The 17,452-nt window shown below is 43.3% G+C and overlaps 1 protein-coding gene and 1 non-coding gene across 2 annotated transcripts in view; one reads left to right on the top strand and one right to left on the bottom strand.

The window, feature by feature from the left end:
• The window catches only part of Dus4 (Dihydrouridine synthase 4), a 120,134-nt gene that overhangs the window by 86,025 nt on the left and 16,657 nt on the right, over nt 1–17,452 (bottom strand). The gene's annotated exons all lie outside the window — the stretch shown is intronic.
• On the top strand, nt 14,618–14,688 carry TRNAG-CCC (transfer RNA glycine (anticodon CCC)). Its single transcript has one exon. It is a non-coding gene; the product is annotated as a tRNA-Gly (tRNA).

The following is a 17,452-nucleotide window of genomic DNA, read 5'->3' as shown; positions in this document are numbered from 1 at the left end:
TGTGTAGACGTGAGAGGGACAAAAGAAGAGCAGTTTCCGCACAAACACTTCAGTTATGACTGTTTCCAATGTTATATTTTTGTGATATCCTGTGAGATATAAAGCTTTGGTTGCGCTAGCTTGTGTGATATGAAGCTTTGGTTGTAGATTACTAGGGATAGTAATTCTATATTCTGGCAGATATTGTGATGGATAGAGGGATAGAAGCTCATGATAAAGGAGGGAGGGAGACAGGGGTAAGAAGAGAAACAAGGGAGACAAAGCCAAGGAGAGAGGGAGGGAGGCGAAGACAATGAGATGGAGATATAATAACGAAGGAAGAGAGAAGTCAAACAAAGAATCAGGAAGATAAGAGTGATGGAGGAAAAGGGAGGAGTGATGGAGACGAGAGAAGGCTTGGCTACACAGTTTCACGCTTTCTCCACACTAACATCAGGGACACACACACACACACACACACACACACACACACACACACACACACACACACACACACACACACACACACACACACACACACACATACACAAATGCACACACACACACATACACAAACACACACACATACACAAACACACACACACACACACACACACACACACACACACACACACACACACACACACACACACACACACACACACAGGACCTAGTAGCAATTAGTGAAGAGGCGGGGCCAGGAGCTGAGTCTCGACCCCTGCAACCACAATTAGGCGAGTACACACACACACACACACGCACACACACACACAGTGGAATAGTTTTGGAAGCGATGTAGTGAAGGCAGGATCCATACATAGCTTTAAGCAGAGGTATGATAAAGCTCACGGTTCAGGGAGAGTGACCTAGTAACGACCAGTGAAGAGGCGGGACCAGGAGCTAGGAATCGACCCCTGCAACCTCAACTAGGTGAGTACAACTAGGTGAGCATACACACACACACACACACACACACACACACACACACACACACACACACACACACCTAGACAGCTAAGTGGTAAAGGCAGAATCCATACATAGCTTTAAGCTAAGGTATAACGGCTCAGACAAGAGTGAAACCAGTATCAGCCAGAAGAGAGGCGTGGACAGGAGCCGAGACTCGACCCCTGCAACCACTGTTAAGTGAAGCTAATACACAGTTTTAAAACGATATAACAGCAAAGAGAAAAAAAAAGAACAGAAGGTACTCTATAGTCACCTAAGACAATGAGGGCTGTGAAGTAGCAATTGATAAAGCTGGGAAAGAAGGAAGGAACGTTGACGGTGAATGACGAAAAAGTACGTGAAGAGATGAGTAAAAGGTTCAAAGCGAGGCCAGGTCATGGACCAAACCACGGGGGCGTTGACCCCCAGAACACCCTCCGGAAATAAACTTCAGGTAAAGCGATCTTCATAGAAGAAAGTGGAGAGTTTCTAGAGTTTCTTGGGAGTTCCGAGAGAAGGAGCGGGAGGGACGGCTGTGTGACCCACTCACTAGGCTGTAACGATGTGATTTGTTTTGTTTTGTTAAGTCACACTCTGGCCTCTGCCAATGTAAGCACTCCTGGTTCGTTACGTTACACCCTGGCTCTGGCAGTCCAGGTTCTATGCAGACAAAGCCTAAAGGACTAAACGCCTCAAAATTACTTTTGCACTAGCGGGCTCCCACCTACGCTGGTGTTTCCACCACTACTGCTTCATCGCTCCACTGCTTTTACCTCACTGCTTCAGTAAGTCTCCGTTCTTGTCTCTGTTGATAAAGCCAGTGGTTGATGAATTATACATCCGTGCAACATCCGGGTATCTTTATTTGATAAAGCCAACCAGTGACTTTATCAGTGCAATACAGGGATATGAACGGAATACTAAAGAAGATGAAGTAAACGGTCCCTCAGCCTCGCAAGAAGAAGACAGTAGATATAATCAGCCACTTAGCCTCGCAGAATTATATATACAGTAGACAGATGAGGTAATCAGTCCCCTAGCAGGTGATGAGCACCGTAGCCTTAATGAATCTAGACTCATCAGGACTATGGTACTCAACACCTGCTCAACACCTGTTTATTATTGATAAACTGGAAAAATGACACTTGTGTATAGTTCAGGATATTTATTAAAGAGAACGTTTCTCCACTGATGAAGTCACTCGTAGCGAAACGTTCCCTTTAATAAATATCCTGAACTGTACACAAGTGTCATTTTGCACAGACTATGGGTGTTACTATGCCATTTACAATCTGTATTGACAAAAGTCACTGGTTGGCGAAGCGTCTTCAAATAAAGACACCCAGACGTTACCGAGAATAAAATTTCAATACTGCCTTTATTTCCAAATAGGAGTAATAAAGAAATTGCTCTTATCTGTACTCTGCTACCATGATGAACGAGAACTGTACCGAGAGAAATGGACACATTTCGGTCTTTGGACCCCGATCAAGGCACAAGGACCGAAACATCTTCAAAATATATATGTCCTAAGTGAAAGCACTTGTGTATATTTTCCCCCTCAGATTATGGGGAGTCGCCTGCATTCTTACTACAAGAACTACGCTTCTATTTTTTAAAGATGCAGTGCTGAAACTGAGCATGGTTCTGGCGCTGGAGAAGTACATTCATGCCACGAGGCTAGCGGCACTGTTGCGCATGCCTATTGGTTCAAGCCATATCAGCATTGTTACGCATGGCTAGTGGTTCTTGAGGGAACTACTAACGACTCTCTCAAGGTCTCTTTCCTCTACCTTGGTTTGTGGTTTATACAAAGCTGTGTTTGTTCGCACTGAACACTGCCGTCAGAATGCATAATTTCTACAATTATTTACACGTAATCACCGACACCGACTAACTTACAATAAGCTGATGTCTCGGACCAACGGCTGAGGTCTCGGACCAACGGCTGATGTCTTAGCAATTGCGAAGACTCCTCTAAACACTTTAAACTAAGCCTGGGAGGCAGTGTTCTCTCTTTATTATTGAGTTTAGCCTAGAAAAATCTATCATCCACATCGATTATTAAGAATTTGAGGCCATGCTACCTAGTCAAGCACCACCACAGAAAATCGTATGCATTCGAACGTTTCTTTCTTGTTTTCAGCCGCCTTATTGCCAGGCGTGTTTCAGTTCGTTCTCATCTTTGTGATTAATTATGCGTTTAGTAGGTTTTTATAGCCTAACCTAAACGTAACTTAACCTAATCAACTCCCAACGCAATCTAGTCAAACGTAACTTAACCTAAATTAACATGAAATAGACATTATCACATGTAAGTGTGCATGAAGGGGTAAAAATTTAACCTTTCTTAAGGCAGGAAACACTCGTCCTGTTTCCTCAAAAATAAACCCCTACCGCCAGGCTAGAAGTCTAAACATAGACGCATACCCCTAGTAATCCAAGATATATAGGCTGTATACAGACCCACAAACACCTCCGCGAAGCCGCAATACACGAGACATACATTATACAGCGTGTATTTTTTGCATGTTCCTGGCAGTCAGCTCTTCATAACAGGCTGGGTGGTGAAGGCCACGTACCACCCACACGTTGTTGAGGACGTTCGTGGGTCCCATGCTGTGCGCTGCGAGTGTTTACTCTTAGTAAACACCATGCAACCCTGAGGAGAGGTCACCACACCAGGAAGAATTGTGGTGGTTGTTGGTAGTTGGTGGTTATGACTGTGGTTGGTAATTGGTGTTTGTAATGGTGGTAGTGGAGGTTTAGGTAGTTACTCTGGGTGATGTAAGTTTATTTAGGTACAGGTAGACATAAGTACAATTATCATATATAGTAACATGTGCAATTACCCTCTAGGATAACCCAAATTCAAAGTGACTTATTTCCATTGGGTGGTGGTAATGCTGGTGGTAATAGTGGTAGGGTAGTAGTCTTTGTGATGGTGGTGGCGCCAACGACAATGCAAATATCAACACCTGTCGACAGAGCAATGTATGTGGCATATATATATATATATATATATATATATATATATATATATATATATATATATATATATATATATATATATATATATATATATATATATATATATATATGTCGTGCCGAATATGTAAAACTGGTCAATTAGCAAGAACTCATTTAAAATTAAGTCCTTTCTAAAATTTTCTCTTATACGTTTAAAGATATACTTTTTCTTTTATATTAATGTAAAAATTAATAATTTTGTACCAAAAGTACCTCAAAAAACTTACCTAACCTTATTATAACAAGCGCAATTTAATTTAGCCTAATTCAAATAAATATATTTTAGATAAGTTTACAATAATTTAATAAACACAATGAAATATATTTTTTTCGTCAGTTTCAGAATGATTTTTGCGAAATTATTGCATACACAAATTTTCGCTTGCCTTTTTCGGCAAGAAGAACGTTGCTATTTAAGCCAAAATCGTAAGTTTTACCTATTCGGCAGGGCATATATATATATATATATATATATATATATATATATATATATATATATATATATATATATATATATATAAACTATAAGAGGGCAGACCAATATACAGACACAAAGATACATTAAACAGATAGGTAGGCAACAGACAAACAGATAGGTTGGGAGACAGGGAGACATACAGACAGGCAGCATGTCAGGCAGGCAATCTGGCAGTCAGAGAAATAGACAGGCAGCATGTCAGGCAGGCAATCTGGCAGTCAGAGAAATAGACAGGCAGCATGTCAGGCAGGCAATCTGGCAGTCAGAGAAATAGACAGGCATACAGTTAGGCAAATATACAGACAATGAGACAGACAGTGAGACAGACAATGAGACAGACAGTGAGACAGACAGTGAGACAGACAGTGAGACAGACAATGAGACAGACAGTGAGACAGACAATGAGACAGACAATGAGACAGACAGTGAGACAGACAATGAGACAGACAGTGAGACAGACAGTGAGACAGACAGTGAGACAGACAGTGAGACAGACAGTGAGGCAGACAGTGAGACAGACAGTGAGACAGACAGTGAGACAGACAGTGAGACAGACAGTGAGACAGACAGTGAGGCAGACAGTCATTTAGATGGAAACATTGAATCAATTGTACGAACTTTCGCTTTCTATGTCATTTACCACGCAACACTGCTGGAAATAATGTGTGTGTGTGTGTGTGTGTGTGTGTGTGTGTGTGTGTGTGTGTGTGTGTGTGTGTGTGTGTGTGTGTACTCACCTAGTTGAGGTTGCGGGGGTCGAGTCCGAGCTCCTGGCCCCGCCTCTTCACTGATCGCTACTAGGTCACTCTCCCTGAGCCGTGAGCTTTATCATACCTCTGCTTAAAGCTATGTATGGATCCTGCCTCCACTACATCGCTTCCCAAACTATTCCACTTACTGACTACTCTGTGGCTGAAGAAATACTTCCTAACATCCCTGTGATTCATCTGTGTCTTCAACTTCCAACTGTGTCCCCTTGTTACTGTGTCCAATCTCTGGAACATCCTGTCTTTGTCCACCTTGTCAATTCCTCTCAGTATTTTGTATGTCGTTATCATGTCCCCCCCATCTCTCCTGTCCTCCAGTGTCGTCAGGTTGATTTCCCTTAACCTGTGTGTGTGTGTGTGTGTGTGTGTGTGTGTGTGTGTGTGTGTGTGTGTGTGTGTGTGTGTGTGTGTGTGTGTGTGTGTGTGTGTGTATGTGTGTGTGTGTATGTGTGTGTGTGTGTGTGTGTGTGTGTATGTGTGTGTGTGTGTATGTGTGTGTGTGTGTATGTGTGTGTGTGTGTGTGTGTGTGTGTGTGTGTGTGTGTGTGTGTGTGTGTGTGTGTGGTACAAACACACACACACCTGATGCAATTGATGATCACCGAAATCCCCTCCCCCCTCTCTCTCTCCCCCCTTCCCTAATCCCTCTTCCACTCCCTCTCCACTGCCCCCATCTCTCCCTCCAACACCCTCTCTCCCCCTCCCCCCTCCTTCAAGGTTACTTTAGAAACCTTGTCTCACTTCAGAGACCCAGCAAGTGTTTAGTCCAGTGTGTGTCCTTACCAAGTCTTGTCTGGGGAGGGTCGAGATTCCTGGTCCTGCTTCTTAGCCGTGAATGGGCCAAAACTGGCTCCTGGTCTCTTGGGGCCCTGTTATACCTACTCTTGAAGCTGTGTACTAAGTTTACCATCACCACCTACTTCATTCCACTTGCTTACTTGCCTAGGGAAGATAAAGTACTTCCTTACATCCCTGGGGCTCATTCTTGTCGTCTGAGAATCTTGTATGTCGTTGTCATATCTACCCTGATTCTTCTCTCTTCTGTATTGGTTAGTTTTAGTTCCGATCGGGCTTCTGGAGGCGAGGAATCAATAAATGTTGATAGGCGTTAAGAGGCGGGGCCAGGAGATATGAATCCACCCCTCCTAACTCAAGTACACACACACACACACACACACACACACACACACACACACACACACACACACACACACACACACACACACAGCTTTAAGAAGAGGTAAGATATAGCTAGTGGAGCAGGAAGAGTGACCTAGTAGCGACCAGTGAAGAGGCGGGGCCAGGAGCTGTGAATCGACTCCTGTAACCACAACTAGGGGAGTACGCACACACATGATGGTTGAGTGAGCGTGCTCGTGGTAACATTGTGCAGGATCAACGAGGCTATGGTGACTGGTAAATTGCTCAGCTGTGCATAACAGTGGAGTGCTTGATTGTATTAGTGACCTTCTGAGCAAGGAGGTCTGCCTGATATTTACTGGTCCATCGAGTGTAGTGCTGTCCTCTCACTGCCACTCTCAGTGGTACCCCCATCAGTGCCACTGTCAGTGCCACTCGGTGGTACCCCCATCAGCGTCATTGTCAGTGCCATTCCTTTAGTGCCACTCTGTCGGTGCCACTACCAAGAGGTGACTCCTAGCCTGGTGGTTGTGTGTTGGTATTATGATTCCCAGGTGAAGGCGAGAACATATGGGCAAGTCTCGCTACACCTGCTGCCGGTATTCACCTAACAATTAGATACCTAGGAGTTAGTCGTAATTGTACACTCCATCCTAAAACCCCGGTGGAAACAAGTCGTACTGCATGATTATCTTCTGTTAGCCTAGGTTAAAATTATCCTGAATTATTAACCCACTCCTTAAATTTCCCCAGATATATTAAACAAATTTCCTAAATTTGCTTGCAACAGATAAGTGAACTGTAGATATACATCCAGATGTATTCCTGTAAATTCTTTTGGGTCCTAGTTCCTAGGCCTTTGTGTGTTCATGTACTTTTGCGCTACCCTCCATAGGATGGATAAGAGGTGCACAATAAACTAGCCTCTTCGGTGGTATAATCTAAAAACCTTCTTCTACCCCTTTGTCTACACATCTTCGGATGACAGTGGAGATATCGCGGCTACCCAGCCACTTATCCTCTGGTCTCTCATTCTACCTTCCTGATATGACTCTCGCTTGTCTTTCCTCAGATATGTCATCGAAGCTACAGTGACAAATTGCAGGAGTGCATTTCCTCTCAGTTTACTGCCCTGGGTTAGACCCTGAGAGTCAGGGTCTAACCCTGATCATTGACTAGAGAGTCAGTATAACAGAGCTGGACTAAGGAAATATATGTGATTTATCTTGACTGGCTGAACTGGAAGTATATCCGAAAGATTTTCCAGCAGAAGGAATCACTCTTCGACCTGGTCGAGTATTTGAAATTTTGAATTCGTTCTAAATCGCTGTAGAAATTTAGAAGACCTTCAGTGAAAAACAATGGTTGCTCAGCAGAATCTGACATGATTGACAAGGTCTGGAACTCACACACCGAGACCAACACAACAGCAAAAGATTGGTGGGAATCCAGTCGCTCCTGGAACTCTACTGGAAGCTAACACCCGTAACACCAATATTACAACCCCGCACACCTCTGTTCACACGCGTGGATGCTGTCGTCATTTTTTAGTACTAAAAACTTAATGTAAGATTCATGGTGTAACCCGAACTAAGCCCCTGTGTTAGCGGCTTTAGATCAACATCTATTAGGTCTCATCCAGAAAACACACGAGAATAGACAAGAAACATAGCTGTAAATATCTGTTAGTCTTCCTCTGATACCACAGGTCTGATTATGTCCAGGTCATTGTCTCCTTGCTCTGTAATCATTGCAACTTACACTCACATGGCACCCACTGAACCTACATAACTGCCAGGTCAAAACAAAACAGTGTATTACATATATTGGTGAGCTTATTCCTAGTTACGTGGAAATTCAGACCAAGATAGGAGGCAGACGTGCTAAAGGCTGGGATTCATCTTACTCCGTCAATACACTATAACAGATCAACTATTTTGTCATTCCTACCCTTACCATCAGTCCCGAACCCATATTACATTATAGGAAATAATCTAGGACGACAAGGCTGTGTCGAGCTCAGATTGTTAGTTGTCTTATGTATCTGGTACGGCAGACGGAAGCAAAGAGATGGTGTTGCAGTGTGCTTGCTTCAGTAAGCCTGTTGCTATAGTTAGTCATGATCACCTACAGTCTGGTCTTCAGGCTTTCTGAAACACTAAGACCTCCAATAATGTATGCGATATAAAGATCTCAGTGGCACTGTGCAGGCTTCGTCAGCTTTCTGTTAGATGACAGACACCATCGCACTGATGGATAACAGACTACCTTCTTCTGTATCATAAAGGCTCTGGGCACCCATTAGAAAGGCTTGAGTGCCAATTCTAAGATTCAGAAAGGATTTGGACACCATTACCGGGATTCTAAAACCATTTGAACACTTCTGCTGGGACACACGAAGATTTTGACGCCCTTTCTGGGATTTAAGAATATATGAACACATTTACCGGGATGCAGGAGGATATTAGAAACATTTATTAGAATTGGGAAGGACTTCGAAAGCCATTACTGGGATTCAGAGACATTGTGAAAGCCTTTAACGAAATTTGGAAAAGTTTTCAGCGCTGTTACCGGGATTCAAAAAGGCCTCGGAAGCGGCCTTTGGAAGGTATTTAGAACCTTTGAGGTGTTACTAACTACCCGATAGTCTCGCTGATTCTAACTACCCGACAGTCTTGATGGGTTTAGCTGCCCGACCACTACCAAGGCTATCAGACAGGCTATCAGATAGCCTTGGTGGCCCTAACTACCTAACAACATTGTTCTTGGATTTATAGAACACTTGTTACGCTTGCACTGGTCAAATAATTGTTTTGTGATGAGTTTTTGGAAGGTTGTCTTGTGGTTTTCATGAGAGAGAAAGAGAAAGAGAAAGAGAGAGAGAGAGAGAGAGAGAGAGAGAGAGAGAGAGAGAGAGAGAGAGAGAGAGGAGAAACAACTCCACGTCTCTTAACTCCAAATCTACAGTCTCCTGCTCTAGGTACTCGGCGTGAATATGAAGAGATTAATTGGTATTTTTAACTCTAATGCTTGCCTACGCTTGAGCGAATACGTAAACAGGTGAAACCCTCTCTCTCTCTGTCTCTCTCTCTCTCTCTCTCCCTCTCTCTCTCTCTCTCTCTCTCTCTCTCTCTTTTCTCATATAGCTCTGCTCTTGTGACTACGAATACACAATTACAAATCACACACACACAATGTTTAACCTGCACAAACACATCTCCAAGCATTGCTGGACTTGACAAATATACATCATTTAAACTCTTCGACCACGATGAAAATGTGTTGTTAAAATGTTTATGAGTTACGAGATTTATATGACTGTTGCCACACAGGTGGTGCACATATATATAAATACGTGTATCCTGGTCTCTGGTCACGTCCGTGTATATTGTGAAACTAGTGGTACCAAGCCACTGTACACTCCAAGACTATTTACCTGCCCCTAGATGTTATTTCTAAATATTAATAATAACAATACTACTACTACTACTACTACTACTACTACTAATAATAATAATAATAATAATATTATTATTATTATTATTATTATTATTATTATTATTATTATTATTATTATTATTATTATTATCACGCAAATATATTTTTATGAAAAATCTTGGAGTAATTTGATTAAGATGTAGTAAAAACAGGCTTTTGCTAATCATATTAGTTCACTAGTTAATTATGTAGGGATTTCTCTCTCTCTCTCTCTCTCTCTCTCTCTCTCTCTCGTGAAAAAATATCTAAAACTAATTAACTAACCATAATCTTTTAGGTTTCTAACAGTGGTTAGCACGCTCACAATTGTAAGTGTAAATCGTAAAGTGACCTTAGCTCACTTTATTAAGTTCATCTTTACTGGTATCATCAGCAGGGCCTCCAAGTATTAACACGAACATTCAAATTAATCGCCCATCCTGGGCTCAGAATCCTAAATCCGGATTAACAGAGATCCGACCGTGGGATTTACTCGCCTCGGTCTGTAGGAACGCATCCAGTCTGTTTTGAGGTTAGGGAACGGAGGCTCGAGCCTTCGCTAATGCTCCTCTCGTATTATAAGAAAACTGCACATGATGCCTGGTCATGGACTGGGCCGCGAGGGCGTTGACCCCCGGAATAATTTAGGTGCTAATTAACATACCTGTTGACACTAAAATATTCAACAATATACTTAAACTAGCTAGTGTTAACAGTCTTTTAACTTGTCATTATTAAGATATCTGAAAAAATGCGCAAGCATATGTGTGAATTCCCAACAAAACACAAAATTCTTAACCTTTGCCAGTATAGTTTCAGATCAAACAAAAGTACAAATGGTGCTATAAAAAAAAATGCCAGACTCAAAATAAATATGCAATAGGCCAACCACCTGGATACCCATTACACAACTCATGACAACACGGGTTTAGAGCAGGTCGCTCCTGCCTGTCCCAGCTACTGGACCACTATGACAAGGTCCTGGATGTTGTAGAAGATAAACAAAATACAGATGTAGTATACACAGACTTTACAAAAGCTTTCAACAAGTGTGACCATGGTGTAATAGTGCACACAAAATGCGTGATAAAGAACTAACAGGAAAAGTTGGTAGATGTATCTATAACTTCCTAACAAATAGAACACAAAGCGTAATAGTAAACAGAGTAAAGTCCGAGGCAGCTACGGTGGAAAGCTCTGTTCCACAAGGCACAGTACTCGCTCACATTCCATTCCTCATCCTCATATCTGACATAGACAGAGATGTAAGCCATAGCTCCGTGTCTTCCTTTGCAGATGACACCCGGATTGACATGACAGTGACCTCCACCGAGGACAACGCGAGACTCCAAGTGGACATCAACCAAATCTTCAAAACAATATGAAGTTCAATGAAGAAAAATTTCAACTACTCAGATACGGAAAACTTGAGGAAATTAAAACTGTATCAGAGTATACAACAAATTCTAACCACACAATAGAGCGAAAAAATAATGTAAAGGACCTGGGAGTGATAATGTCAGAGGATATCGTCTTCAAAGACCACAACAATGTATCTACCGCATCTGCTAGAAAAATGATAGGATGGATAATGAGAACCTTCAAAACTAAGGATGCCAAGCCCATAATTCTCTTCAAATCGCTTGTTCTCTCTAGGCTGGAATACTGTTGTACACTAAGTGTCCCCTTCAAGGCGGGCGAAATTGCTGACCTGGAGAGTGTACACAGAACTTTTACGGCACAAATAAGTACGATAAGGCACCTAAATTACTGGGAACGGTTGAAGTCCCTTGATTTGTATTCCTTGGAACGCAGGCGAGAGAGATACATGATAAAATACACTTGGAAAATCCTAGAGGGATTAGTTCCAAACTTGCACACGAAAATCACTCCCTATGAAAGCAAAAGACTCGGCAGGAGATGCAACATTTCCCCAATGAAAAGCAGGGACGCCACGACTACACTGAGAGAAACACAATAAGTGTCAGGGGCCCAAGACTGTTTAACTGCTTCCCAGTATACATAAGGGGGATTACTAATAGACCCCTGGCTGTCTTCAAGAAGGCACTGGACAGGCACCTAAAGTCAGTAACTGACTAGCCGGGCTGTGGTTCTTACGTCAGTTCGCATGCGGCCAGCAGTAACAGCCTGGTTGATCAGACCCTGATCCACCACGAGGCCTGGTCTCGGACCGGGCAGCGGGGGCGTTGACTCCCGAAACCCTCTCCAGGTATACTCCAGGTATGTAAAATAGTTAGGGATCTTTATTACCGAAACGTTTCGCCTACACACCAGACTCCCTCAGTCGAGTACAGAGGTGACTAAATATGGAGAGAGCAGAACCAGTGAAGTGTAAAGATGTAATCAGTCCATCCGCCCTAAAGAAGTAGTTTTGAGGTGGTCAGTCCCTCAGCCTGTTGAAGTGTCCAGCTGTCAGAAAAGTTTTTTGATACGGTAGAACGCTTTGAAATAAGATGCCATGTACTCTCCTACATAAAGTGCCACCACAATGACACTCTAACATACGTGCAGCCTAAAAGACCCTAGTGTAGTCGATGGGGTTTGAATAAGCCACACGGGGTTTAGCGCTTCGCGTAAACAACAATAAGTTCCCCCCCCCCCCAAAAAAAAAAAATTAGCAAGAGCAACCGGATGTAAAAAAAAAACACTAGTCGGAAATGGCCATCGAGACCTAGAATGCGATATGAATTTGCGTATCTTACTAGACAGCCGGATATAGTGACTGAATCCGGATTTTAACTGAAACGCATGCGGATTTCTGCGCCTTGACTTGAGGATGTGAGAACGCATTCACCTGTTACATTAAGAGTGTTTACAATGTGGCGACTGAATCCGGGATTCCAAGAACACCATTGGCCTGCGGATATGTAGGAGAGAATTTCAATTCTTTCTTTTAATTTTGAATGAAAATGTAACAAATAAGTTGGCTTCAAGATTACAAATGCGTACATGTAGTAGCAGTAATGATAAATAATCTTATTACACTACACTTGTGCCATTGTTGTTTAATAAAGTTGTAATTAGGGCGGTTATTACCGAGGTTAACGTCGCAGTTATTGTAAATTTGCAATACCATTATTTTGTAATAATATTGATAGAATTACCGACAATATGGCAGGTAAAAGGACACAAGTGCAACTAATGCGACATTTTATTGTGGCAACGTTTCGCTCTCCAGGAGCTTTGTTAAGCAGTTACGGCTTATCAGTATCAACGCCGGTTAGCCTGGGTATATTATTAACTGTTAACCACGACTTTAGGTAACCGATGTCTCATTCAGCTTACACTAGCGACCAGTCAGTCACGAAAGGGTCAAACTTGCTAGGCTTGCTGGGACGTAGCTAGCTGAGATCTTAACAAGAGAGTCTTCACTTGTCAGCAAGTCTGTTCCTTGTGCATGAGTGACGCTCTAGCCCCATTTCTTTTTTATCCAGAAAGAGTGAGTAGACGTGCAATATGTGAGGTAATCACTGATAAGTCTGTGAAAATTAAGTCACTTATGCAACATATGGGAATCTTTACTGAAGAAACGTTTCGCCACACAGTGGTTTCATCAGTCCAGTACAAAGTAGAAATGTGTAAGGAGAGGAGGAGTTTGAGGTAAGAGATAAGATAAGAGATAAGATTTCGTTCGGATTTTTAACCCCGGAGGGTTAGCCACCCAGGATAACCCAAGAAAGTCAGTTCGTCATCGAGGACTGTCTAACTTATTTCCATTGGGGTCCTTAATCTTGTCCCCCAGGATGCGACCCACACCAGTCGACTAACACCCAGGTACCTATTTGCTGCTAGGTGAACAGGACAATAGGTGTAAGGAAACGTGTCGGAATTTCCACCCGCCGGGAATCGAACCCGGGCCCTCCGTGTGTGAAGCGGGAGCTTTAGCCACCAGACCACCGGGCCACAAATGCCCCCAGTCCTTCAGCCTGGAATCGATGTGTTCAGTCCATCAGTCTTGTAGGAAGTAGAGCATAGGGCCAGAGAGGTGGCTTATATACTGCAGTCAGGTGAGTGGAAGCAGGAGGAGGTGGCAACACAGTGGGACCTGCCACTAGTGTCAATAGTTCCATGTGTAATACTCTCAGCTCCATATATCCTTTCCGTCCGCTCCATCAGTACCTCCGTCCGCTCATGTGTCCGCAAGCCTCCAGAATGCTCCGCACATACCTAGGCACCTATTTACTGCTAGGTGAACTGAGACATGAGATGTTACGAGGCTTGCCCATGCATCTTTCCCCGCCCCGGGGATGAACCTGGGTCCTTCGGTTGGAAGCCGAAGGCGCAGTCACTGACGTACGAGCCAGCAATACTTTGAATAGTAAACATAACACCACCTAATAATAATAATAATAATAATAATAATAATAATAATAATAATAATAATTAATAAATAATAATAATAATAATTAATGATAATTAATAATAATTAAAAATAATAATAATAATTAAAAACAGTAAATAATAATTATGATAGTAATAATAATATATTTGAGGAAATCATTGTAGAAAATAAAGCATGAGTTTATAACATCCATAAATTGAATATAATTTAACATAATGAACGACTGCCACTGAATAAACTTGCAATGTGAATAAACATCATTTGTAAAATCTACTACGAAAAAATACCATGGAAATAAAATTCTACCTTTTTTTTGGGGGGGGGAGAGTAATCCAGGTTAATTCAGGCCTATTATCAGGCAAGACAACTGTAATCATCCGAAATTAGTATTAAAAACAGATTGATATGGTTTATATTCCCTCAGGGTAGATCAGAGCGCCGCTGGTGTAGTGGTATCATGCAAGATTCCCATTCTTGCGACCCGGGTTCGATTCCCGGGCGGCGCATTGTGTTTTGAAGGATTTTCGTTTTTCATTGTTTTGTATGGCTTGAGAGTGTTTTTTTCCTTGCTGGGAGGCTGATGTGAAGTTTCTGTATTGGGATATGGAGGGAGTGAGTGTACTCACCTTTATGTGGTTGCAGGGGTCGACCCACAGGCTCACACAGGGGCCAGGAGCTCGGACTCGACCCCCGCAACCTCAACTAGGTGAGTACACACTGAGGTCCGTGGTTCAATCCCCGGTACGGGTGGAAACAGTAGGACGTGTTTCCTTGAGGCTCCTACTGTCCACATTCACATATACCTGGAGGTTACCTGGAGGTTATTCCGGGGATCAACGCCCCCGCGGCCCGGTCCACGACCAGGCCTCCCGATGGATCAGGGCCTGATCAACTAGGCTGTTACTGCTGGCCGCACGCAGTCCAACGGACGAGCCACAGCCCGGCTGATCCGGCACTGACTTTAGGTATCTGTCCAGCTCTCTCTTGAAGGCAGCCAGGGGTTTATTGGCAATTCCCCTAATGCTTGATGGGAGGCTGTTGAACAGTTTTGGGCCCTGGACACTTATGGTGTTTTCCCTTAGTGTACCAATGGCGCCCCTACTTTTTATTGGGGGCATTTTGCATCGCCTGCCCAGTCTTTTACTTTCGTAGGGAGTGATTTCTGTGTGCAGATTTGGGACCATTCCTTCCAAGATTTTCCAAGTGTAGATTATGATATATCTCTCCCTCCTGCGTTCCAACGAGTACAAGTCAAGTGCTTCCAAGCGTTCCCAGTAGTTAAGGTGCTTGACAGAATTTATACGTGCAGTAAAGGATCTCTGTACACTCTCTAGATCTGCGATTTCACCTGCTTTGAATGGAGATGTTAATGTACAGCAGTATTCCAGCCTAGAGAGAACAAGTGATTTGAAAAGGATCATCATGGGCTTGGCATCTCTCGTTTTGAAAGTTCTCATTATCCATCCTATCATTTTCTTTGCACGTGCGATCGTGGCACTGTTGTGATCCTTGAAAGTGAGATCCTCAGACATTACTACTCCCAGGTCCCTTACATTATTTTTCCGCTCTATTGTATAGCCAGAGTCAGTAGTATACTCTGTTCTAGTTATTATCTCCTCCAGTTTTCCATAACGGAGTCGTTGGAATTTGTCCTCATTGAACATCATGTTGTTTACCGTTGCCCACTGGAAAACTTTGTTTATATCTTCTTGGAGGTTAACCGCGTCCTCAGCAGATGACAGCCTCATGCAGATCCTAGTATCATCCGCAAAGGATGATACGGTGCTGTGGTGTATATCTCTGTTTATGTCTGATATGAGGGTAAGGAATAAGATGGGGGCGAGTACTGTGCCTTATGGAATAGAGCTCTTCACTATGGTACACTAAGAGAAAACACCATAAGTGTCCGGGGCCCAAAACTGTTCAACAGCCTCCCATCAAGCATTAGGGGAATTGCCAATAAACCCCTGGCTGCCTTCAAGAGAGAGCTGGACAGATACCTAAAGTCAGTGCCGGATCAGCCGGGCTGTGGCTCGTACGTTGGACTGCGTGCGGCCAGCAGTAACAGCCTAGTTGATCAGGCCCTGATCCATCGGGAGGCCTGGTCATGGACCGGGCCGCGGGGGCGTTGATCCCCGGAATAACCTCCAGGTAACCTCCAGGTATGGCAGCCTCCGATTTAACTCTGTTGACCACTACTCTTTGTGTTCGATTTGTTAGGAAGTTGAGGATCCATCTCCCCACTTTCCCAGTTATTCCTTTAGCACGTATTTTATGGGCTATTACGCCATGATCGCATTTGTCAAATGCTTTTGCAAAGTCTGTGTATATTACATCTGCATTCTGATTTTCTTCCAGTGCATCCAAGGCCATGTCATAGTGATCCAGTAGTTGTGAGAGGCAGGAGCGACCTGCCCTGAACCCATGTTGCCCTGGATTGTGCAGATTTTGGGAATCCAGGTGATTTGCAATCCTGCTTCTTAGCACTCTTTCAAAGATTTTTATGATGTGGGACGTCAGAGCTATTGGTCTATAGTTCTTAGCTAATGCTTTGCTGCCACCTTTATGGAGTGGGGCTATATCCGTTGTTTTAAGTGACTGTGGAATTTCACCCATGTCCAAGCTCCTCCTCCATAGTGTACTTATATGACTGGATCACTATGACATGGCTTTGGATGCACTGGAAGAAAATCAGAATGCAGATGTAATATACACAGACTTTGCAAAAGCATTTGACAATATTATTTATTTTTTTTTATTATCACACTGGCCGATTCCCACCAAGGCAGGGTGGCCCGAAAAAGAAAAACTTTCACCATCATTCACTCCATCACTGTCTTGCCAGAAGGGTGCTTTACACTACAGTTTTTAAACTGCAACATTAACACCCCTCCTTCAGAGCGCAGGCACTGTACTTCCCATCTCCAGGACTCAAGTCCGGCCTGCCGGTTTCCCTGAATCCCTTCATAAATGTTACTTTGCTCACACTCCAACAGCACGTCAAGTATTAAAAACCATTTGTCTCCATTCACTCCTATCAAACACGCTCACGCATGCCTGCTGGAAGTCCAAGCCCCTCGCACACAAAACCTCCTTTACCCCCTCCCTCCAACCTTTCCTAGGCCGACCCCTACCCTGCCTTCCTTCCACTACAGACTGATACACTCTTGAAGTCATTCTGTTTCCCTCCATTCTCTCTACATGTCCGAACCACTTCAACAACCCTTCCTCAGCCCTGTGGACAACAGTTTTGGTAATCCCGCACCTCCT

This window comes from Cherax quadricarinatus, chromosome 30 (assembly GCF_038502225.1).
Source record: "Cherax quadricarinatus isolate ZL_2023a chromosome 30, ASM3850222v1, whole genome shotgun sequence".
Taxonomy (NCBI): domain Eukaryota; kingdom Metazoa; phylum Arthropoda; class Malacostraca; order Decapoda; family Parastacidae; genus Cherax; species Cherax quadricarinatus.
This window is presented reverse-complemented; position numbering and strand designations above follow the sequence as displayed.